Below are 26,223 nucleotides of genomic sequence, written 5' to 3'. Positions count from 1 at the left end.
CAACAGCGTGATGTCCTGTGGTTGATCACAATAAGAAAAGTCCATTTGAAATAGAGTCCCTGGGTAAAGGTACCAAACAGACTCTTGATTAAATACTTTCTGATACCTGAATGTCTGCTCTTATACCTACCACTCCCCTTGCCAGTTAGGCGGTTGCCTGAAACACAGCCAGATGGGAGACATACAGTAAACTTGCTCATTCTTCCCCCCATAATCCTGAGATTTATGGTGTTAATTTAAAGCCCTCAGACATCTGTGACACCATACCACCTTGGCCAATGTTTCCTCAAGGAGCTGTATGAGTTTTCTAAAGAATTCACTGTTAGATCAATATTAGCTTTAAAGGAAAAGTTGCACCCTGAAGTCAAAGCAACCACATTGCTAAACCAGACTCCAATAATTCTGCATGATGGGAAAAATGCTTACAGGTAAGTGCCAATCCTAGAAAAGTTACGAAAATCACTCAAGTTGCTCCTATTTTCAAAGATGGGTGAGAATAGGAGACTTTGACTTTATTCTTAAATTATTGTTAAAATATGCATTTCCCCCTCTACACAAGAATTATACATACAGATCGAGTACATAAGATAGAGGGGGAATCTTAGTGTAATAATGGAAAGAACTTGGACCTAGAGTCTCTAGAATGGCACTATCTATAGACCTTTCTGCAGCCATGGTAATGTTCTTTCTGTGCTGTCCAATATAGTGGCCATTGAGCATTTGAAATGTGGCTAGTGAGCTGAAGTTTTCATTTTATCTGACCAATTTCCATTTAAATGGCCATGTGTGGCTAATGACTACCCTCTTGGGTAGTGCAGCTCTATACCCTGTTTCAGGGGCTTCCCAGGTGGTGCCAGCGGTAAAGAACTCACTTGCCAGTGCAGGAGACATAAGAGACATGGGTTTAATCCCTGGGTTAGAAAGATCCCCTGGAGGAGGGCACAGTACTCAGTGTTCTTGCCTGGAGAATCCCATGGACAGAGGAGCCTGGTGGGCTACAATCCATAGGGTCAAAAAGAGTCAGACATGACTGAAGCAACTTAGCATGCATACCCTGTTCCAAGGGTATGACCTTGGGCAAGTCATTAAACTTCCCTGAATCTTTAGTCCATTTTGGAGAAATTGAGAGTAAGGATAAGAGATGTCTGTGGTTCCTTGGCGATGTCTGTGTTTCCTTGGAGTTGTCTCACTCTATAATACGTGAGTAAATACAACAGTTGCTCTTCTAGTTGTGTTCACATCTTTGGTTAAAATTAGGAACATTCTCATTCTTTCTCTCTCCCCCTTCTCCTTCCTCTCAGCGTGTTAGTGACCCACACAGAGAGAAGCATTTTATGGCATACAATCTAAATATCAATACATAACCCAACACCAGCTGCCTGGTCACTAGCATCGCTCCTACTTTCCTCTAAACATAAGACAAAATTAAACTTCTCTTGTTCCATTTTGACAATAATAACCCCTGGCTGACCTGCACCATGAGCTCTGTGTTACAATCAAGGCTATTTTACCTGCACACGGACCAGAATTCTCCATTATGGGGTCACAGGGCAGAGTGCAGTGGAGAGTCAGACAGCTCCACAATGCCCACGTGACCCGGCCCCCAACTGGCATGGCCCCACTCTGCAAACCTTAGTTAATTTCAGAGCTGCCTCCTACCATGTTTGACGGGAGCTGGGGAGAACAATTACAGAAATGATTAGCATGCAAATGGGACCAGCAGGCTATGCTCAAGAACTCTCTCAATAAGGACTGCAGAGGCCATTCTAAGCAACTATAAACTGAAGAAAAGTCACTGGCCTTTTTGTCAATGGAAAATGAATTTATCTCACTATTTTAAATGCATTATTCAGAAATATTTTAATCAAGCGATAAGAACTGGAGACTCAAAATATAACAAGATGAAAGTTTGAATACTACTTTGTCTAAAAGACACAGTGGAACTTCTGTTTAATTTATTCATTTCATCTCAATCATTTTCTTCCTTGCACTTATTGGTGTCCTTGCATGACTCAAACATGAGGCCATGGACAGGTGCTAGCTCGTACCAACATTTTTCCCAGTTCAGGGCACATTTTAAAAAATAAGGACATTGTAATCAATTCTTTATAAGGCTAAATTTATTCAAGTTAAAGGAGAGTCCTGTTATGTTTGTCCTACTTTTGATATTAAGACGTTCTTTCTTTTGTGAAATGACTGTGATTCTAAATTAAATTTCGTTTTTCCAGTTTGATTTTGTTTTTTTGTAAATATCCTTACCAGAAAAATTAACTATTAACTGCCAAATTTGTGTGATGCCTGTTTTGCTGGGTAATAAAATCCCAATGTCTGAGATCCTCTGGCTTAGGTATCAGCAGAGACATTCCAGCTCTTACCAGGGCCAGGGAGGCCGTGGTCCATATAAAAGGATCAGCATGGAGGTGCTCTGATCCTCCACTTCTCTGTGCTCCCTTAGTGGGAAAAATGGTTCACCTAATCCCAAGTAAGGGCTTCCCAGGTGGCTCAGTGGTAAAGAATCTCCCTGCCAACGCAAGAAACACAGAAGACACAGGTTCAAACCCTGGGTTGGAAAGACCCCCTGGAGGAGGAAATAGCAACCCACTCTAGTATTCTTGCCTGGAAAATCCCGTAGACAGAGGTGTGTGGCAGGCTACAGTTTGTGGAGTCACAAAGCGTAGGACACAACTGAGCGACTGAGCACGCACACGCAATCCCAGCTATGGAAGAAAGAGATTTTTCTGATAGCATCACCACTTTCATGATATCTGCTTGGCACTGAACTGCCTCAAATTAAAAAAAAAAAAAAATTTAAATCTCTCGACCGAACTCTTGAGTTAGGAAAAAAAGATACATATCAGTATGAGTTATGCTGACTCTAAAAGTGAAAGTGTTAGTGAGTGGCTCAGTAGTGCCTGACTCTGCAACTTCATGGACTGTAACCCACAAGGTGCCTCTGTGCATGGAATTCTCCAGGCAAGAATATTGGAGAGGGTAGCCATTCTCTTCTAAAAGGGATCTTCCTCCCCTCCCCCAGGTATCAAACCCAGGTGTCCTGCATTGCAGGCAGATTCTTTACCATCTGAGTCACCCGAGAAGCTAACTCTAGATATTATATGAAGCTGACTCTAGACATTATATATTCCATCCATCCATGCATTCTTGACATAGATCATGCCTCTCTGGGCCACAGTATCCACAAATGAGAGTTGCCTTCACATCACCTCCGTGCTTCCTAAAAGGAGAGAAGGAATGAAGCCAAGCCCATCCCGATTGTTCAAACTTCAGTTGTTGGGAAGAGCACAGTCTCATCAGGGAGAAGGACTGGTAACCAGTACCTGGGAGAAAAATGCTTTCAGGATCATCAGGATAGTTTTTCTACCTTCAAGAAGCAATAGGAGGGTTTGTGAGGAGCAAGAGGAAGATGTGAATGTGTGCGAGTGTGCAGACGGCAGATAGTGGAAGAAGCTATGGCAGAGGCTTAGGACAATGACAAGGAAGGGGACTCAAGGCTCCAGAGGGGAACCAATCCGGAGCAGCCACCTAAGCAAAATGCAAATTAAGCTTCCACACAACAAAGGGTAAAGACAGAGGCTCTGTGGTCCGCAAATCAGGAATTTGAGCATCTCTGTATCAAGCACTAGGCTGCACTCTGCACTGCTGCTGCTACTGCTAAGTCGCTTCAGTCGTGTCCGACTCCGTGCGACCCCATAGACGGCAGCCCAACAGGCTCCCCCGTCCCTGGGATTCTCCAGGCAAGAACACTGGAGTGGGTTACCATTTCCTTCTCCAATGCATGAAAGTGAAAAGTGAAAGTGAAGTCGCTCACTCTTTGCACAGATTGACTCATTTAATCTTCCTAGCAACCCTGGGAGGCCAATGCCAGAGCTGTCCACTTCCTCCTACAGAGGAGGATACTGAGGCTTGGTAGGTTAAGAGGCCAGCCGTGAGTCACAAAGCCAGTAAGATGGAATTTGAACCCAAGTATGACTCGATGGACATGAGTCTGAGTGAACTCCAGGAGTTGGTAATGGACAAGGAGGCCTGGCGTGCTGCAATTCATGGGGTCACAAAGAGTCGGACACTATTGAGCGACTGAACTGAAATGAACTGATGGCATGATACCAGAGCCCTTGATAACAGAGACAACTTTGCTACAAGAAATACCAGGGCAAGAGACCATTTCAAATGGAAGCTCAAGACAGACCAATTAGACAAGAGGACCTTGAAACTGCTATTTTCAAGAGAAGTTTTAAACATTTATGTTATCACATTAAGGCCAATTTCTTACCTTCTTTCTGGAAATGAAGTAAAGTAGTTTTTGGTATTTCTTCTTTTCAGAGTTGCAAAATGGTAGAGCTGCAGGGGAACTCAGAGACCATCTGGACCAAATCCCTTTATCAGATTCTATGATAGTCTCATGAAGATGCAATAACTGTGGTGAGCATCCATGCTGACAAGCCAGTGACTTCTGCAGAGCTCAAGAAGACAGTCCAGGTAAAATGAGTTTATCTATCATTTGGCATAAAGTGGAATTTTGAAGGGGTTTGGAACTTGCCCACCATCCCCAAAATATGCCACTTAGCCATCTTGATTATTCTGAGGCACTTGAGAAACAGCAGGGGCAGGAAAGGCTCTGGTACGCCCTGAACCCAGAAGAAAACATCCTTATCACCAAAGACTGAGAGTCCATGCTGAAATGGATCTACCAAAAAAATCTCCTGTAACAACCTATATCTTCCATTAGTTCCTCCTCGTATATTTCCTGATCATCGTTCCACCCTTACTCCTTCTGGTCCAAATCTCTTTGTCTTGTCAGGTCCCCATAATTTATCACTCACTGGTAAGCTTTGGAGCCTGACAGCTTCTTCGGGTCCTTACTTTCCCTCTGAAGAACCCCACGTACGTGTGAAAAGATTAAATAAATCTGTATACCTTTCTCCTGTTTCCCTCTCATATGTCAATTTCATTTCTAGGCCAGTCACAGAACCCAGGAGGGTAGAAGGAATTTTTGTTTCTCCTACGTTTTTTCCAATAGTGTTTAAAAAAATTATTACATTAATATTTCAATGCCAAAAAGAAACCTGGCTTCAGAAGTATGCATGCAGACAATGGGCTCAGGGAATCCTAATGACTCAGAAAAACAACAAAAATAAAACTTTTCAGAGCAGCATAAGAGATGTGAATTTAAAGTTGTGGGGTGCTGGTTAACAGAGAGTCTCATTATGGTATGGTCATCAGCTTTATTTCTCAGTACATATAACCAAGTCAATAATAAATTTGGTTTAAGAATATGAACCAGTCACAATGCATGCTTAGGCAGATTTTATGCCTATGATCAAACAGACTTTTCTTGCTCAAAAAGGGGAATTGGACATCCAGCTCCACCATATTTATCAAGAATTATATATGACTCAGAACTGGCTTGAATCAAAATTAGTAACCAGATATTGTTACCTAAGACTTAGATAATTCCTTAACCTCTTCTTCCTCCTTGAGAATTTGTGTCCTAAAATTCATCATGAAAGTTAACAAAGAAGATGAGCCACTGGATATTTCTGCAAACCTTTGACTTCACATGGATCTCTATAGTTTCAGCTAATTTCTCACAAAATCAATGGTCTTTAACATGACTAATAGGACTTAACACTTACATAGATTGCTGCCTCATTCTGGCAATTTACATTCAGCCTCTGAAAAGGCATATTCCAGCCGCAAGCCTACAGTATTGCTTTAGATTGAAACAATAAATTCCAAGATGACAAGTAGTATCCAAAGGAAAAGAGTAAGACCCCCTAAAGTCTAATATTGTGCTAACTCATGGAAATAAATGTGTTCTTTTTGTAGAATGGTAGAGTTACAGCAGTCAATGTATCTTGAATCAAACAATGAATTCACAAGATGAGGTTGTCATTTAAAAATCAGAATTTGATCCTCAAAAGTCATGTAGCTAAGTTTTCAAATAATCTTCATATCCAGCTCTCACCAAATTACACTGTCCTTTTTATACAATAAAAGGTAATCTTGGCCAACATGGTATTCTGCTACCACACAAAGGAATGGATGGCAGGGTGAGAGCTGAACAGACTAGAGACACGGTCCCAAGCCCCTGTCACCATAGGTTAGCAGGAGAGGAGGGAAATCAGATGTGAGCCTCAGTTTATAATCCAGGAGACCATTTTAAGGCTGAGAAGCAGGTGGGTTGGTTATGAAGTTTGCCAGTAAAGAGCCCACAAGAATATTTCTGGAGAGAAAACCAAAAGCTGGTAATGAAATTGAATCAGAAACCAGAAAAACAGAGTCAGGAACACAATCTGCTGGCGTTTCTAGATGTTTAATGAACACAGGGTTCTGTGATCAAAAGCATTTGGGTATGTGCTAGGTGAAACATGTTTTTGTTTCGTGATTTGGCCACAACATTTTCACTCTTCATTAAACTGGTGTCTGTCATGACTTTCCGAGAGTCATATGTAGTATATAGAGTTTCCACACTCATTTGCCTAGGAATTCTGTGTTCATTAAAGCAGCCACTGGGCCATGTGGTCTACAGAAACAGGTTTAGGAAATTCCCAAAATGTCTGATTTTAAAGATAAGAGAATGAGTCCCAAGAAGTTGAAAGATCTGTCCAGCGTGGCGTGGCTGCGTAGGTGCAGAGCTAGAGCTAGGACCATATGAAGTGCTCAATTTGTGGCTCATCACAGAGAACCACACGGCCCATGCTTTTCCTCTCTTCTAGTTGAAGGCTGCCTTCTTCAGACACCCATGAGCTTGGGAAAATAACTTACATTCTTCTAACAGTAGCCAGACAACCCCCAAGGTACCTGCGCCAAACCTTCCCAACAAGAGACCCACGACTGTCTACCTCTGGCCCTTCTCTGCACCCACGTTCAGGAAACAACTACAGTTTCTATTAGAACATGGGTACTCTTCCAGAAAAGCTACAGAGAAACTCTATGGTGATTAATAGCTGATTAACTTCTCCTGCCAAACATCTGCAAGCTCCATTAATCAGACAAGATGCTAAATGGTAATCAGATAAGCAGTGAAAATACTGAGCCTATGAGAGTATTTTCCCTGAGTAGGACTCAGTACCTGTTACTCAGGGCCCATGGTCTGACTGGGGCTCCTAGAACTCTGAATCCTGAGGTCTACATTCTGGATCCTTCTCTTCCTGGGTCCTTCCAAATGTAGGCAGGAAGGAACCTGTTTCAGCACTATGTTTTTAAGAAACAAAGGTGGCAGGGAGGGAATTGATCCTCTATCCATGAGTGCTAAGTTGCTTCAGTTGTGTCTGACCTGGGAAGCCCTGACGGTGTATTATCTAGACTCAAACAATCTTGGCTCCAAAGACATCAGTGCCTCCTTATCACTCACTGAGCATGGTTTAAAATCCCTGGCCTGGTGTTCAGGGTCTTCTATCTTCTGTCCCTACTTCTCCCTGATTCTCCCCCACAGAACCCTCATTCTCACCCACACAGGAACCTTCATTTCTGGTCTAGGTTAGGCCCCCTTGCCCCATTGCTCACAGATTCCCTGTATCTTTGTCATGGTACTTGTGACACTTCCAGTTTACTACTCTGTATCCCCCACAACTTGAACTTCCTTCAGAGTTCCTTAGAGACGAGGATAACATCTCATTCACTGTGGGTGTCTCCAGGAGATCACATGACCTGACTGTAGTAACCAGCTTATAGTATCAATAGATGTGGTCACCCACCTCCAAGACGGCCCGCAAATAGTCATGCGCTCCAGCAGCTCATGCTTTTGTGCATACACTCTCATGGAGTATGGGTTGGACTATGTGAACTCCTTGCCTGGAGAATCCCATGGATGGAGGAGCTTGGTGGGCTACAGTCCATGGGTCGCAAAGAGTCGGACGTGACTGAGCGACTTCACTTTCACTTTCCTGATGCCTAGAATAAGGGAAAAATGACACTGTGTGACCGAGACTAGGTAAAAGGCAGTAAGGCAACCTCTCTCCTGTGCTCTTAGATCACTTGTTCTGAGAAAGTTAACCACCATGTTGTGAGCAGCCTTATGGCCCACATAGCAGGGATTGGTCCTCTGGCCTGGGTGGACCCTCAGGTGACTGCAGCCCTTCTGACACCTTGATTACAGCCTTGTGAGAAACCATGAACCAGAAGCATCCACGTAGGCTGCTCCCAGATTCCTGACCCACAGGAACTGCGAGGTAATAAAAGTTTATTATTCTAACCTGCTAAGTTTGAAGATTTGTTACTCAGCCTTAATAACTAATACATATTTTGGTACCTGGAAGTGAAGTTCAGCTGCAACAAAAATCTCAAATAGGGGAGTGACAAGAAGGATCCAGAGAGTGATCAGAATCTACAAAGCTATAAAATTCAGAATAGATTGTTAGTGAGAGCTTAAGTACCTTGAACACTGTTTGAAGAACTTTGGAATGTGAGGAGCCTACCAGTAGAAAAAATAAAATGCATCTTATAGTGGTAGAAAATTTAGCAACACTGTCACCTGCAGTAATTGGGAAAGCAGAACACGTAACTAATAAAATGGATAATCTAGCTGAGAAGATTTTCAGCCATGTTGTTAAGGGGCCACTAGGCTTCTTTTTGCTGCTTATAGTAAAATGCAAAAGAAAACAGACCAAAAGAACTATTCAAACAAAGGGTACCAAGGCTTGCTGTTTTTGCACATTCCCAGCCTCTCCAGATGGTAAACAACACAAAAATTAAGAAATGGTTCTTACTCAAAGGGGCTTCCCTTGTGGCTCAGCTGGTAAAGAATCCACCTGCAGTGCGGGAGATCTGGGTTTGATCCCTGGGTTGGGAAGATCCCCTGGAGAAGGGAAAGGCTACCCACTCCAGTATTCTGGCCTGGAGAATTTCATGGACAGTCCATGAAGTCTGAAGTCTCTGAAGTCTGGAGAATTTCATGGACAGTCCATGAAGTCTGAAGTCTCTGAAGCCTGGAGAATTTCATGGACAGTCCATGAAGTCTGAAGTCCATGAAGTCTCTTTGAGTCAGACACAACTGAGCGACTTTCACTTTCACTTTCTTAATCAAAGATCAAATGAGGACATCATCATTGACTCAATGGCATCATCAGCTCGATGGACATGAGTTTGAGCAAATTCTGGGAGATGGTGAAGGACAGGGAAGCCTGGTGTGCTTTAGTCCATGGGGTAGTAAAGAGTCGGGCACAACTGCACAACAAATGGGGGCATTCAGAAAAGCATGTTCTAAAGGCGAAACAAATAACTTAACTCTTTTGTTAAGACTTCAGATTTTAACACCCGAATCCTTTAAGAGAACCTAAAAGATGAAGTCCTTTTGGCTTAGAGCACTGATGGGAGAATCATGCCCTGCCTTCTTCAGTAACATTAATGCTATAGCTCATATTGATAAAGCACCATGTTTTTATACGTTTTTACCTGCATTTCCCAAATTTGACAATCAAAATAACACTGAGAATTAGGGCAGATACGAGTAAACAATGGACCTGGAGAAATGGGCAATTTGCCCAATAGCTCATAACTACGTCATACAAGAATCTAACTCTCAGTCAAGTGTTCTTTGTCGGTCATCAAGCCACTTTGTAAATAGACACTTGAAAGTGTGTCTAAAATTTGTGGCGAGTAGAAAAGTTAAAAAGAGACTTGTATACAGATATTTTAACATCTTGTTTTTAGATCACATTGTTCTTTTCAGCCAAAATCTGTAGTATCTATGCAACTTAGGCCTCTCAGCTAATTCTTCATCAGCCAGGTCCCAGGTCCACATGTGTTGTGACTTTTCACTTGGCTTAAACCCTGGTCAGAACGGTGTGTCCTTGGTTTCCTCTAGGATGAATCTACTCACATACACATTAGTGACCAAGGCACATGCTTGTGCAAGAGGCAGAACATACTACAGCAAGCTGTGTTAAAATCCCTAGTAAATACTTCTTCCCAGTGAAATAATGCCATTTGCAGCAACATGCATGGACCTAGAGATTACCATACTAAGTGAAGTATGTCAGAAAAAGAAAGACAAATACCATATGATATCACTTATATGTGGAATCTAAAATATGACACAAATGAATTTATCTACAAAACGGAAACAGACTCACAGACATAAAGAACAGATTTGCGGTTGCCAAGGGGGAGGGATGGATTGGGAGTTTGGGGTTAGCAAATGCAAACTATTGTATATAGAATGATTAAATAACAAGGTCCTACTATATAGTACAGAGATCTATATTCAATATCCTGTGATAAACCAAAATGAAAAAGAATATATGTATAAATCTGCCTCACTTTGCTGTACAGCAGAAATTAACACAACGCTGTAAATCAACTATGTTTCAATAAAATAAATTTTTTAAAAATACTTCTTTCCTTCCAAGTTCCCCTTGGATTTGCTTCAAAATAAAAAGAGAGGGGTGAGGGTTTCCTGGTGGATCAGTGGTGAATCTGCCTGCCAATGTGGGAAACACGGATTTGATCCCTGGTCCAGGAAGATTCCACAAACCCGGGGGCACCTAAGCCCGTGTGCCACAACTATTGAGCCTGCACTGTAGAGCCTGGGAGCTGCAACTGCTGAGCCCACACTTCACAACTACTGAAGCCCATGCTCCCTAGAACCTGAGGTCCACAACAAGAGAAGCCACTGCAAGGAGAAGACCACGTACTGCAGCTGGGGAGCAGCCCCCACCCGTCACAGCTAGAGAACAGCCCACGCAGCCATGACAACGACTCAGCATTAAAAAAAAAAAAAAAAAAGGTACATTTGAAAAAAGAGAGAGGAAGAAGTACATTGAAGATACAGATGAAAAGGAAACTGTCCATGCATAGTGATGGGTACCTGGGAATTCATTATATTATTTTGTCTACTTTTAAATATGTTTCCAAATTTTGAAATTAAAATATTAAACAAATAAACTCAGTCCTCCCACCCACCTTAGCTGTGAAGCCTGTGGCATTTCATTTTGTGCTCTCTTCTCTCCTTTTCTCAGATTCTCTCCCCTCCACACCCTGCAACTCGAACTTCCTCTTCTCTCAGGCCTCCAGTTCTTCCCTCCTCCTCTTCCATGCTGGGTTACTAAACTCCACCGAATTCAGCAAAACAAAGGACTCTCCAAGTAACAGAACACACTCTCCTTCCGAGGCAGTGGAGTGACTGTCTTTTGTTACTTGAGCATCTTTTGGGGGCTTAATCCCCAGCCGAAGTGGCTTATCAAAGTAGTTCTCCCAAACGCCTGCAGTGTTTTCTTCAAGAATACTGGTGAATAAAATTTTCTCCATCTTGTTACACTTATTATTCTGAACTCCTTTGCACTTTGTTCAAAAGAAACCAGTCATTGAAACTTGATTTTGAGAACCAAAGCTTGTATTCAGCAACTTCTGAAAAGAGTAGTTAATTCTATTTGAGTTTCTCTCCATAGCCCCATTCAAAACAGGTTGTGTGTATCTAAGAATAAGTGGAGTCACCACACAAGAGGTTTATTATCAGGGCGAAGCTTAGGAAAGCAACTCCCACTACTTAATGCTGAAAGGAAGGGAGAAAAAGAAAGAGGAATCCAGACTGCCATGAATGGAAGGAGGCAGTTAAAGAGGAAAGAGGGGATGGAGAAACAGAAGGAACGGGAGGTGACAAGATGGGAAATATTTGAGGAACCACTATCACAGCATATAGCTGTCTGTTGTTCTGGTTCAAAAGAAGGAAAAAAAAAACTATCTATACAAACCAGAAAGTCAACTCTGATTTGCTTTCCCAAAGCCTTTGCTCTTCTTTGAATATCTTTATTGAGACTGTATTTGGTTTTCTTCTAGTTTTGGCGGCCGGGGCGGGGGGGGGGGGGGGGGGGGGGCGCGGGGGGAGGGGGAGGGTGCGGGTGGGGAGGGGTTGTAATATTTTCACTGCCTCTTTTGGTTAAAAAGATAAACTTAGTCCCAAGGACCCTGACGGCCTGTACAGTGACCTATGGCCCCTTATTCTGCCTGCACAGGATAGGCATTTGATGTTTAAATCACTCTGAGCCTTTTTTGTTGTTGTTCTTGTCGGTTTTTGTGAAACTCCCCGGTTTTCTTGCTGCTGCACCTGCCAAGCAAAAAAAAGAAGAAGCCTGAGAAGCAGAGAAACTGGTCCCTCTGAAGGGGACCAGAGGCCAGATTATGTCAACAATCCCCCTCACCCTGAAAGGAGCTGGCCTGACGGCTCTCATGTTGTCGAATGACAATTGTGACTCCCTGCATTTCAAGAGTCACACACAAATGGTTCCATCTGAAGCCCTCTGGGTAATAGTAGCCTTTTGAGGTTATGATATCTCTGGATGGAATTCAATAAGAGAAATTCACTTTCAATTGAGCCCCTGGAACAGAGCCAGGCAAGCCAAACAATACAATATGCTTCCCAAGAAAATTGGACCCATCCTCTTTCTTTCTCTCCTTCCTTTCACTTTCTGCTTCTAACCTTGTTCACAAGTTACCTCTTCCCGCTTCTACTCCCTCCTTCTACCAGGGGATAGCAGAGCTTTTAAAAATAAGACCCAGCACATAAATAGGAGCAGTTTGTATAGAATGACACAGCTGCCACGTGACAGCCTTGAGAATTTACTCTCTCCTCAGCTGACCTCCGCGACTTCTGCCAGGAAAATGGCACAGAGCCACTGTAAAGGGGACATCAGGATGAGCACAATCACTAGTTTTCCATTGCTGGTTCATATAAACAGTTTGTCTCTTTTCTGTTTTTCACTTTTAAACTGAGAGAAGGTGAAACATACAAAGCCTGCCCAAACAGAGACCCAACTGTTGGCTTTTTTTCTCTCAATATCTGTCTCTCCCATCTTTGCGTGTGTGCACGTGTGTGTGTGTGTGCCTGTGTGTGTCTTCTTTCTCTCTCTCTCCCCTTCTCTTTTTGCTTGGTTTATTCATTTTGCCAAGATTTTCCTCTGAATAATTATTATTTCTTGGACTGGAAAAGGTTGTAATTCTCTTTGTCTTTTGCATTTGATCACCCAAGTGGATTAATGTGGGTGTTAAATGGGTGGAAGAAGTCATTTTCTTTGTCAAATTCTCTTAATCATCCTTTGGATTTCACATTCTCCTTCTCTCCACCCACACACATCCCTCCCGCCCCAACAGGAATGGTGTGGGTGTGTTTCCTCTTGCAAGTTGTTTCCTTTTTGGAGAGCAGTCCATCTGAAAGCCAGGAATGAGTAGATGCGCAAAAGAGAACCACACACCAATGTATGGCTTTGTGCCAACCAGGCAGGCATGTGTGCAAGGGATGGGGGCGCTGGGGGGCGGGGTGCACTTTGCTTCAGATCTGTCTGTAACAGATCAAATCTGCTCCTCTGAAGAATCTCTCTGGTTCTAATGTCACAGTGTTCAGGGGCTGACTTTGGATTTTGTTTGTTTTTCTCTCAGAGAAAGCATAGAGGAGGCAGCCATTGAAATTGAAAGTGAAAGTGAAGTCGCTCAGTCGTCTCCAACTCTTTGCGACCCCATGGACTGTAGCCTACCAGGCCCCTCGGTCCATGGGATTTTCCAGGTATGAATACTGAAGTGGGTTGCCATTTCCTTCTCCAGGGGATCTTCCCAACCCAGGTCTACCACATTGTAGGCAGACGCTTTACCATGTGAGCTACCAGGGAAGCCCAGGCAGCCATTACATAATATTTAAATAAACACCAGGGGAAGGACAACTATCCCAAGCCCAAAGCTCTCATCCTCTTATGAGTTCAAAATCATGCCTTCTTCTAACCTCAGGAACAGCACCTTTGACTCGTTCCAACAGATTCCAGCAGTCCACCACCCATAGGTCCCCCTCCTCTACCCTCTCTCCCCTGCATGGAATCTTATGGAATTATGCATCTGTACACTGGGTATGATGCTTTAGAAGCTATCATGGGTGGGTGAATGGGAAATTACTCCATAGACTCAAGGATCAGCTACTTTAAAGGGCTTGGTCCACCCCTTCAGTAGGTAGTATCCTGGAGGGAAGAGTGCATGGAAAACAAGCAGCCCAGCAAAGAAATTCACAGACATTTGACAAACCAGTAATAAAATAGTTAATAGAACTAAGAATTTGGTTGGTTTCTGAAAGTTGCAGTCATTGAAATCAAGTGCATTTGAGAACATACCCGTGATGTATCCCCTTGTAGCCCAAACAATTCCATAATGTTCCTACAATCATCAGGACTTTATCCTCATCCCCCCAAGGTTCCTACTCTGCTAATGATGAACTTTTAGATAAACATACTAGTTTCCATAGGGTCACTGAAGCCCTTCTACACCAACCCTGTCCATGAAGCTCCACGCACCAGTGGGGGGAATCACTGTATATCAACAGAGAAAACTCATTCATGTTGTTGCCTGCATGTGAGCATATGGACACCCAGCCATCAAGATGACTGATCTCAGCAATTTCACTCCTGGCTATATACCGGGAAAAAACACTAATTCAAAAAGATACATGCACCCCAATGTTCATAGCTTTACAGTAACCAGGATATGGAATTGACCTAAGATATGTAGGAAATGACATACATGTGTGTGTATATATATATATACACACACACACATATTTGGGCTTGTAGGGCATTGTGCTAGTGAGATAAGTCAGATAGAGAGAGGCAAATACTTTATGATATCACTACATGTGGAATCTAAAAAAACACAAAGAATTGGTGAATATAACAAAAAAAGAAGCTGACTCACAGATATAGACAGCAAACTAGTGGTTACCAGTGGGTAGGGTTGGGAGGCAACGTAAGGGTAAGGGAATGGGAGGTACAAAGTATTGGGGTATGATACGTTACAGGGGTGTATTCTACAACATGGGGAATATAGCCTATATTTTGTAATAACTATAAATGGAAAGTAGCCTTTAAAATTGTATAAAAATAAAAAAGATAACTGGTCATCTTAATAGATCTGTTATCTACCTAGTCAGAGACAAAAAGAAAAAAAATAGATTTTTACTCCAAGTTCCAATTTTGATTAATTCTTAACAGTTATCTTCAAAGTTATACTGAAAAAGATCCTTCAGCCACATTCAAATCTAGCAAATGAGAATACTGAGATTAACAGATAAAAAACAAGGACCTACTATATAGCACAGGGAACCATATTTAATTATTCAATATCTTATAATAACCTAAAATGGAAAAGAATCTGAGAAAGAATGCATATATGTACACATATATTAATATTAATATATGTACATGTACATATATGTCACTAAATCACTTTGCTATATATCTGAAACTAACACATTATAAATCAATTACACTTCAATTAAAAAAAATACAGGTATATGCATATATATGTATAACTGAATCACTTTGCTGTACACCTGAAACTAACAAAACATTGTAAATCACCTAATTCTTCAATTTAAAAAAAAAATGAATACTGAGATCAATGAGCTATATCTGCCATGGGTGAGAGTGGTAACATAGGTGTTGCCTATTAGCTATTCCTAACAAGCGGATTCCAAAGGCTAGAACAGAAGACTTCACATCAATGTTTCAAATTCTGTCAAGTGGAAAGGCCCTATATTTTTCCAGAATAGTGTTTTAACCATATAAAGTGTTGTTTCTCTCTAATAGCTGCCACTTACCGAATAGCTACAGTGTCTCAGGCACTGTGCTGTGATCATCACCTATTTATTTTATTCAATCTTTATTATTATACCTCAAGGCAGGTGTTATCCCCATTTTGCCACTGACAAAATACCAGAAAGGTTAAATAATTTGTCCAAGGTCTCATCGGCAATAAGTGGTGAAGCCAAGACCTGAAAGAGGTCTTCAGTGAAGTCTAAAGCCAAGGATTCTGCCATAAATCCTGCTGTCTCCTTGGGATTAGAAGACAAGAAGGCAGAATCAGGGAGCGGGAATCCTTGGCAGTTTGCTGCCAAGCCTTACAGCAAAATCTTCAAGCTGCCCATCATTCTTTTTGGCTCCTGACAGCTCCAGCTAATTGTCTGCCATTAGGCAGTTGAGATTTTTAATTACAGTTATATTCAGCTGAGCTGAAATTTCAGCTAATTATAATTGAAATTGAGGGCTAAAAGCAAGTTTCAAAGGTCATCCAGCAGTTTTCCTTGTGTGTATATATGTCGTTTTTTAATGCAGTGTAAGTAATATGTGTATATGGCTTAAAAAAATCAAATACTATATGAAATGACTTACATTGAAAATTGGTGACCCTCTCCTGTGCCCCACCCATTCCTTCTTCCCAGAAGCAAGCACTTTTAATCATTTCTATTTTTATTTCTTCTAGTACTTTCATGCATTGGAGAAGGAAATGGCAACCCACTCCAGTATTCTTGCCTGGAGAATCCCAGGGACAGAGGAGCCTCGTGGGCTGCCGTCTATGGGGTCACACAGAGTCGGACACGACTGAAGTGACTTAGCAGCAGCAGCAGCAGCAGCAGCAGTGGTTACTTCCAATCTCTCTATAATAGATATATAGCTCTATTTCTTGATTTATTATACTTAGACATTATCTACTGACTTCCACCATGATGGATAAAAATTTAACTCGCCTCCATCACCTCTACCTTGCTTCCTCTCCACCCACCCCAATTTAGTTACACTCCCATTTTCAATTCTTCCTCTCAACATCAGGCATTTCAAGTGGCAGATTAAAGCCCACTCCTTGTCCCATCAACTATTCACAGCTATTTCCTTCTTTCTCTCTTCCACTCCCCAGCCTCTGTCACCTATACCTGTAATGCTTATATTATCAAGATACATAATATTTATATTCTGTTTGAAACCAGTTAAGTCCTTCATGATTTATATGAGTAAATATTAAAAGTTGAAAAACATGAAAATAACATAATATTTCTGGCACCTATTCAAAAGAATTCTTCTCTTCACATTCCATCAGTTGGTCAAAATCATGCCTCGGGTGTGCTGGCTTTATATTTGGACCTAGACTTCCTTGTACACTTGTGTTATAATTGTTTCCCTGAAGTCTCTGATTCATTTTTCCTTCTTCTTATTTTCTGCAGTATTATAACAACCTCACGATTTTCAAAGTTCTCAGTATACAATTCATCCTATAAGACCCCCTGTCCGCCACACGGCCATGATCTCTTTCACAGCATCCCGTCTTTGGTCTCCCATCAGGACTAGTTTCTCCTGAGATTTGAGACCCAACTTCAGGATGGGATTTTTGTTTGTTGCTGTTCTAGCTTGGGGCCTTTGTTTCCCATAGCTTCCTCTTTCTTGGTTCATACCTTTTGATTTTTTTTTTCTTGTTAACTTTTGGAGTATAACAGATTAACACTGTTGTGATAGTTTCAGGTGGACAGCAAAGGGACTCAGCCATACATATACATGAATCCATTCTTTCCCAAACTCCCCTCTCCACTTTTTTTTCTAAAACATATTCTCTAATAGTTCCTAATGCAGCAGGCATGATCATAATCTTTCTGAGCCCTTGAAAAAAATGATTTTTATTCTGACCTCAAACTTGATTTATAGATTAGCTAGGTATAGAATTTTAGAGCAAAAGCCATGTTTACTCAGAACTTTCAAAGAATTGCTTAAAATCTTCTAGCACTCAGTGCTGTTATTAAGAATTTAATGTTAGATCAATTGCTGTGGTCTAAATGTTTGTGTCTCCCTCAAATTCATATATTGAAATTAGAATGCCCAATGTGATATCATTTGGAGGTGGAGACTTTGGAGTTGCTTCAGTCATGAGGGTTGGAACCCTAATGAATAGAATTAGTGCATTTAGCCCCCTACCACCACTTTGGAAATACAATGAGTAGGGGCCAACTATGAGCCAGGAAGAGGGTCTCACCAAATGTGTCTATACCAGCCCCTTGATCTTGGGCTTCCAGCCTCTAAAACTGTGAGTAATACATGTTTGTTTTTATAAGCCACACTAGTTTCTTGCATTTTGTTATAGTAGCATGAACAATGGGCTTCCCAAGAGGCACTAGTGGTAAAGAACCTCCCTGCCAACTCAGGTAGATGTAAGAGACATGAGTTCAATCCCTGGGTTGAGAAGATTCCCTGGAGGAGGGCACAGCAACCCACTCTAGTGTTCTTGCCTGGAAAATCCCATGGACAGAGGAACCTGGTGGGCTACAGTCCACAGGGTTGTGAAGAGTCAGACACAGCTGAAGTGACTTAGCAAGAACAAACTAAGACCCTGATTTGTTCCTTTCTGAATTGCCTGCTTTTCCTCTCAGGAAACTTTTAAGACCCTATCTTTATTTCCAATAAAACAAAATTTTATGATTATTTGTCTTGATGAGGATCTTTTTCTATTTATTGCACTCAATGCTTAGAAGGTCATTTTAATCTGAAGATGCATCTTTCTCCTGTTCTGGGTAATTTTCTTTTCTTATTTATTTAATAATTTCTTCTTATCTGGTTTCCTCTGTAAATTCAGAAACCCCTATTAAAGCCAGTGTATTATTCAGAGGATACTACTCCTATATGAATCCTCCTAAGTTTTCATTCTCTTTCTAATTATTTCTTTCTCTCCTCCCTTTCTTTCTTTCTTTCTCTTTTTCATTTTCATACTCTAAGTTCTTAGAGATTTCCTTCATTCCCCCTTCCAATTTTACATCTACATATATCTTTATATATATAGTTAATTTTGTTGGCAATCATCATTTATGTTTCACGAGCTCTTTCTTGTTTTATCTCTTTTTTCCTTTTTATAACATTCTCTTTTGTTTTATGAGTACCAAAGTTTCTCAAATGCCTGTGAAGAAGCTAATTTTTTAAGTTCTTCTCTGTCCCTTGAAGTATTTCTATTTCTTGTTGTTTCTCTTAGCCATTCCCTTTCAAGTTACTGGCTTTGCTCAAGACTTTGGTAATCATCCAGTATCTTTTCATGTTTAAGAAGGAAATAATAGAACAGCTGACCAGGTCTGTGAATAAGGTTTGGCTTATCAACCAGCAGGTTTTGCTTTACTTGAACCAGTGGGGAACATGCCATTACATCTGGAGACTCCTCAATTCCATAATGAAGAGAGCTTTGACCTAGGGCAGTAATCCTCACATTAGTCCTCTTCCAAAGACTGTTCAGTTTCTTTAGAGAATGTTCATCTTGAGAAAAGGGGCTATTCTGAGTTGCACAGGGAAGATGGCAGGAGTGAGATCAACAGTTGCATGGAGCTCTAACTTGTCTTCCATTTTTAATCCTACTGACATGAATGCTACCTTCAAGGACAGAGCCACCCTATAATTTTGGGGGGCAATGGATGTTTTCCTTTTACTAAAATCCAAATACATGTTAGCATGCTAAACTTTATTCTGTCTGTTTTACTAGTCAAGTCTCAAAATGTTTTCTGCCTTTTAGAGATTTGTTGAGATTTATGAACCATCACTACTCCCTTATACACTTATTCTGTTAGTTTTTATACATTTTAGTTTTTTAATTCTTTACATAATTGTAATGCTGTCTGAGAAAGGGAGAACACTTGTGCCATTTTGAATTGAAGTCCATGAAATGGTTTTCCGGCAGTGTTCCACAAGGTCAAGCTTATGAAGAGAAAGAGCAAGGGATGCGAGACCAAAATAAGAGCTGATCAAGTGACACTTCCCAACTAGAGCTTGCTGCTTTCATTGGCTGTGCTTCGATATATTTCACTTGATTAGATTTTCCTACAAGAAAGAATCAAAGAATAATTCAAGACAAATTGTAATCAAGTACTGATATAAGTGAGCTCTCAGGTGTGGGCTAGAATAGTCAGAGGAGGGTAATTGGGAAGAGGTAGAACTTCTGAAGAAGTCTGGCTCTGAAAATGTATGTTGGGGCCAGATTCTACAGGGCTTTTAAGCTATGTTGACAAGTCTGGGCTTTATCCTAAATATGAAGGAGCAATTAAACGGTTTAAAAGAAGGAAGTAAAAGGATCTGAAGTATGTTTTTGAAAGGTCACACTGACTTTAGATGCATAGAGGTGATCATCAGCAAGCAGGCAAGGACCGCTCATGCTTCCCTTCTCTCAATCTTTACCACACCCTCCACAGGTAGGACAGGCAAGTATTGTTATTCCTAAGTCACAAGCGGGGAAATAGGCTCAGAGAGATTTTCTGATTTGTTTGAATGTACATGAGTCATAAATGATCAGAGCCATGCCAGAACTCTTGTTTAACTCCTTCTGGACAGGGGTAAATGAACCATAGTGAATCACTGAAGTTTGGTCAAAACCAACTAGTCAATGTCACTGCCCATCCTGGACACCTGCCCTCCTGGCCCCATTCCCTACATGCCAGTGATCTTATACCACCAACTCCCTAACTCTTTAGAGCCTAGCTTTACAGCCACCTCAGGAAATCTAGAGTTCAGAGAGATAAAAATCAGAAGAAAAACAATAATGTGAATTCGTCATCTACTATGACCCTTCTTTCTTTCTCAAAATCCCTTTATGAATACTGAAATAGGTTAAAGAATGTCCCCTTCAATTGATATCTATGTGCGACCTCAGAAAGCAACCTTATTTGGAAATAGAGTCTTTGCAAAAATAACTAGTTCTGTTAAAATGAGTTCAGACTGGATTGGGGTGAGTCCTAAATCCAATGACTGGAATTCTTGTATTAATAAGATAGCCATGTGACCACAGAGATACACAGGGGAAAAGGCCATGTGATAAGAAAGCAAATATTTGGGTGATGTACCTACAAACCAAGGAATCTCATGGATTGTCAACAACCTCCAGAAGCTGTATTTAAGCAAGGAAGAGACATGGCCCTTTAAGCTTCCAGAACTGTGAGAAAATAAATTTCTGTCATTTTAAACCACTCACTATTCGGTACTTTGTAACAGAGCCAACCAGTCCATCCTAAAGGAAATCAGTCCTGGGTGTTCATTGGAAGGACTGATGTTGAAGCTGAAACTCCAATATTTTGGCCACCTGATGTGAAGAGCTGACTCATGTGAAAAGACCCTGATGTTGGGAAAGATTGAGGGCAGGAGGAGAAGCGGTCAACAAAGGATGAGATGGTTAGATGGCATCACCAACTTAATGGACATGAGTTTGGGTAAACTCTGGGAGTTGGTGATGGACAGGGAGGCCTGGCATGCTGCAGTTCATGGGGTTGCAAAGAGCTGAACATGACTGAGTGACTGAACTGAACTGAACAGATAAACTGGGAAACTAAAAGAAATGTTAAATTCAAAACCAATTTAAAAAAGAAAAAGAAGTAGTGATTCCATTTAAAATAATCACCAAAGGAAAATTTTCAAAACACAGAAAAGGTTTAACAGAAAAATTAAAAATTGGCTCTGGGTTTTGGAGCAATTCCAGCTGTTTTTTGGGGTGCTAAATTTGTAAAAGAACGATGGTATCAGCTGAAAACCTGGGCTTTGAGAGAGAAGGGAATCTTCAGAGCTGAAGTCCTGGGAAACCGACCCTCTCCAACCCAAATATTCTTGAACACCAAGGTTCTCAGCCTCCAGAAGCACCCTCCACACAGAAACTACCACTTCTGAACTGAGTGTCTCCACTTTGCTAGGCATTTGGCTAGTTCGGCCTCACTCTCTCCTCGCCACATGCCTGTCTGGCAAATACTAAGCTCTCAATCGCTATTTATTGACCAACGGACTAGCCCCGAGAAGCACATCCCAGCCTGCGTGAGGAAGCCACATGCTGTCATGGAAAGCTTTACACCAGGTGACCTCTAAGGTCTCTTCATTCTCTGTCTGTATCTCTCCTCTAAAGTAGTACACAGCCAACACCCAAAAAAGGGCTTTCCTAGTCAATGAAACACTCCCCATTTCCTGATCTCCAGCTAGACCCAGAAATAAAAACACTTTAGGGCAAAGTAAAATTCTTTGCGCTGGCTTTTTGCCCATGTCAAGTTGACTTAACAAAATTCCAAAGGTGATTCACAGTTGGCCTCAGTACAGAGACATCAAGCAGAGGTGCACGTACGCAAATCCTCTCTCACACACACATACCTCCAGACACAGACATATGCCTATTCCCAAAGCCTTACTGGCTCAGACCTGCTGGTAGCCTAATGGATAAGAGAGGGTAGAAGAAAAGCAAGAGTAAACCTATTCACAAAGCTGGTAGAAAAGCAAAGTTTAGAAACCCTTTGTAATCTAAAGAGAGGAAGAAAAATCTTAATAAACTAAGAACCAAGAGATTGGGACTGAAATCCACCCTACTGCCAACTGCTAGCCATGTGACCTTGGACAGTTCACAGCTCCAGCTCTCAAAGGATTAATTTATCCACACGGCTCCTCAACTATCCCTCATCCAATGGGCAAATCAATCCCTGCGCTCTCTTTCCCCATTTCCTTGGACTCTGCACTGCTCTCAGACTGCTGTCCACACATACACTGATGTTTGCTCACTTCTGCTTTTGCGCAGACTGTACCCTTCCTCTGGAAAATTCTTCCCAGCCCAACCTCTGCGTGTTCAAATACAATCCTCCCTTCAAGTTAAATCCAAAGGATTCAACAAAGCCTTCCTGGATCCTTAAGTTGGAAATAAGCTCCTTCTTAAGCTCCTCTAGCAATCTACCTGTGATGAAATTTGACTCTTTCTATCTCAGGCTTTAGTTATTTGGGGTATATTTGTTGACACGCTCCTCCATTAGTCTGTGAGCTTCTGGAAGGCATGGCCTCTATCTGGCTCATCTTTCAATCACCTGTCACTCTAGTACATGCTCAGAAAGCCTCCTTAAGCTGAGCAAGGACACAGAGCTCATAAGTTATAGTTCTTGTCACTGTGGTTCTCATTTGGGGCCAGAGTCCCAGGAAACGAATAAAGTTGGTTCATGCAAATAACTCCATGCCATGTGACAAAATTTTACATGCCTAATACAAACTTGAGAATGTATGAATAACTGTATGTTTTACAAAAGTCAGTTGCAAGGAACCCCCACCTTCACTTGTTTGGGTGAGCCCCATTCCAGGGAACAGATATGGCGTGGATGACTGCTGTCATCACAGGAACCTAAAATACTTCAGCTTGAGCAGGTGTACCAGGACAGGGCCTGGGGTCTGGATTCCGTGTATACTCTCCAGCAAGACATTTGTGGGTTGCTTTGGAAGCTGATTGTCAAGGGGAGAAGGAAATATTTGCTCAGCAGTAGTTGTTGTTTTTTAAAAAGTCCCCTCCCCCAGTGCACCCCTTATCCACACAGCCTGACCTCAGGCTGGAGGATTAGAGCATTTCTTGAAGAATAAGGGATCTGTTTGCCTTCAGAGTCATGACCTGTTTCTTCTAATTAAGACAAACATTCTATTTTGGTATAACACAAAGAAGTGAGGAAAGTGAGAAGGTTTTGAAAAATGAAGCACTTTTGTAAATTACCTAATCCTATTTGTTTTCTTTCCCAGGTGTCACCAGCCGCTTCTACTTGAAGACTGACATAGCAAACACCATCCATTTGTCCTCTAATGACAAACTGAAATTATTTTTAAGGCCGTCTCTATGATGAAAAGCACAAGAAACAGCCATAAATTACCAGGCAGAGCCATCTATTTACAAATATCATAAATAATCATAAACATTATATATAACCGTAAATAAATATCACCGTGTTCAGCCTTTTCCAGCAATCAGATAAAGCCAGATAAAAGGTCAAATGGCCCCATTTTGCTGACCCTCACCTGCCTGGAGAATGAAAAATTCTATCTCTGCTGCCAGAGCCTAGCAACTCTCTCCAGGCTCCTGAGAAAAATCAGCTTGGTACACAATCCTGTGCTAATACTTGCCCATTAAATGTTGGCAATCAAACCCCATTCATCACCCCCACAAGGCCTAATATTGATTTGCATCTAGGGTTTCTCATATTTAAGAGTTCTGCTCTGACATCAGACAATGGAATCAGATGTCCTCCCAGCTTCACTACTCTCCAGCCAAGCTACTTAAAGAAAGTTGATAACATTCCCTCAGCCTCAGTTTCTCTGAGTAGAAACAATAATAGTGCCTTCCCCACAGGATTTAGTGAAAAAGTAAGTAAAATCATGCATATAAACCACTTACAACAGTGCTTGACCGATAAGGACCAATCCAAAGAATGTTCACTGCTGCTATTCCTCAAATGTCTGTCTTGTTCAAAATAAAACTTGACCTCCTTTGCCTTGTTTTTTGTAGCTTAGAAAACAAGTGAGAACACAGAAGGACACACTCACACTGTGGAGACTGCATGCTAACAATATAGTTCTAAGTAACATCTGACTAGGTAGATAACACACGCCTTATCATGTTACAGAATATAGGCTCATTTCCCCAAGAGCAGAGCCTGAGACAAACACTCGCATGCAAGTTATTTAGCCAGAGGTGTGACCTCAAGAGGCAGAAGTTGGAAGCAAGCAGAAAGGAAGAAAGAACAGGAAAGAGCCAACACAAGGATGCATTATTGAGTTGGCCCCTGTTATATAAGACTGGGTGTGGGATCATGTGTGATGCCCATGTTGTCCACCAAGGGGGAAGAGATAAAGCATTGCTCCTCCAGCTCCTATTGCCCATTGGTCTAGAGCTGTCCCATCCACATGCTTGAGAGCCAAGCAATTCCTGAAGGACCTCCACACTGCAGCAGAGGAAAAGGAACAATGAGGAGCATAGCACTGGCCTGAGAGTTGTACCCATGACGCTGCTGGAAACCTTTACTGACCTGGTCACCACAGGAGTGACTGGAATAAGAGATAAAGCCCAGATGACCTTAGGTTATGAACAGCATTCACCAAGAGATAACCTGAAGAGGCTGAAATGTTCTCAAAGTAGACTTCCAAGAATGAACTCTTTTTCTGCAGACATACCTTCTCCACTCTGTTTAAGTTCATGCCATTAGATGATGGGGACTTGGGTACTTCTTGGCTTCTGCTTAAAAATAAACACCTGAAGGTATTTTTCCAAGGTTTACATCCCAGTGTCACCAACTTGAGTCTTCTTCACCCTGTTTCCAAATCGGATGATATTATGGTTGACAGTTCCAACTCTCTCCATCAGAAACATGGCTCCTTTCTGCAATGGCCGTGACAAGAAGCACCTGGTTCATGCCAGGACTCTCCCAGTGAAGGAAATTCCCATTCCTCGGGAGGCAGCTGTTTCCTCTTCCCACAGCTCTATTAGAAAAACGATCTGACTTTCAGCTAAACAGGGTAGATTGAACACACATTAATCAATACGCTTTCCACCAAACAGCCCAGGTCTCTTTTGACTATACTAAGTCAGAGACTGGAGGAGTTAACATAGTTCCAGGGTGAGACTGCAGATGCACACTGTTGTCCACTGAAAGTGAATATCAACTGGTTTTGATCCTCTTCTTTGCAAGAGGAATGGAAAAGAATGAATTTGCCAGGTAAATGACTTCATACCATGTATCCAAGCTTGTGTCAATTGGCTTCGACAAAAAATACCACAGTAGCAATTGTAGCTGCTATTTGGGTGAGTTTCCAATAGTCTACTATCATCCATCAGGATTTTCCAGGAGTCAGTCTGATGAATACAACAGGAATATGATGGGGATCATCCTGCATCTTTAGGTCTTGAATCTGCTGCTGCTGTTGCTAAGTCGCTTCAGTCGTGTCCGATTCTGTGCGACCCCATAGATGGCAGCCCACCAGGCTCCCCCGTCCCTGGGATTCTTCAGGCAAGAACACTGGAGTGGGTTGCCATTGCCTTCTCCAATGCATAAAAGTGAAAATTTAAAGTGAAGTCGCTCAGTCGTGTCTGACTCTTAGCGACCCTGTGGACTGCAGCCCACCAGGCTCCTCCGTCCGTGGGATTTTGCAGGCAAGAGTATTGGAGTGGGGTGCCATTGCCTTCTCCGTAGGTCTTGAAGAGTGGCACTGATTTCTGCCAGTGCCTATTTTCTGTATCACTTGGAATGGCCAATTTCTCCCAGTCTGCCTGGGCTTTCCTGGTTTGAAAACTGAATATCCCCGCATATTGGGAACCTCCTAAGTCCCAAGTAAACTAGGATAGTTGGTCATCCTAATGCTGCCTACCTTCACTTACTCCTGAAAGAGGGTAAAATCTTTCTGTATGATACCAAGAAGGCCCTCTAGATTTCCTACTTAGCTTTTAATTGCTGATTAATCACTTGCTTCTTCTTATATTTTCCCAGAGCAGCAGTTAACAATAGCCACACAATTCTATCTTCTTATAGTTATTAATACCCCAGTAATTTGCACCACCTGATTGATCAGATCATATCTGGTAACCACATTCTTCTTTTTTATTTTTTTCTTTTTTCAGTCGTGCCTTGTGGCACATGAGATCTTATTTCCCTGACCAGGGATTGAACTCACTTCCCCTGCT

General features: G+C 41.8%; 2 long non-coding RNA genes across 3 annotated transcripts in view; one reads left to right on the top strand and one right to left on the bottom strand.

The window, feature by feature from the left end:
• Window positions 1-11,409, bottom strand: part of LOC138436807 (uncharacterized) — a 29,701-nt gene extending 18,292 nt beyond the window's left edge. The window contains exons 1-3 of the long non-coding RNA XR_011255621.1: window positions 10,921-11,409; window positions 7,716-7,911; window positions 4,289-4,468 (exon numbers count right to left, since the gene is read on the bottom strand). This is a non-coding gene — a long non-coding RNA (uncharacterized lncRNA). The remainder of the gene's footprint in view (window positions 1-4,288; window positions 4,469-7,715; window positions 7,912-10,920) is intronic.
• LOC138436808 (uncharacterized) overlaps window positions 1-24,822 on the top strand; it is a 93,583-nt gene extending 68,761 nt beyond the window's left edge. The window contains exons 3-5 of one of the 2 annotated variants that reach the window (XR_011255626.1): window positions 4,339-4,494; window positions 13,390-13,513; window positions 23,295-24,822. This is a non-coding gene — a long non-coding RNA (uncharacterized lncRNA). The remainder of the gene's footprint in view (window positions 1-4,338; window positions 4,495-13,389; window positions 13,514-23,294) is intronic. The other variant, XR_011255625.1, reaches the window with a different exon arrangement.
• The last annotated feature ends 1,401 nt before the right edge of the window (window positions 24,823-26,223 follow it).

The sequence above is a fragment of the Ovis canadensis genome, chromosome 3 (genome assembly GCF_042477335.2).
Source record: "Ovis canadensis isolate MfBH-ARS-UI-01 breed Bighorn chromosome 3, ARS-UI_OviCan_v2, whole genome shotgun sequence".
In the NCBI taxonomy this organism is placed as follows: Eukaryota; Metazoa; Chordata; class Mammalia; order Artiodactyla; family Bovidae; genus Ovis; species Ovis canadensis.
The sequence above is the reverse complement of the archived record's forward strand: the minus strand, read 5'-3'. Positions and strand labels throughout refer to the sequence as shown.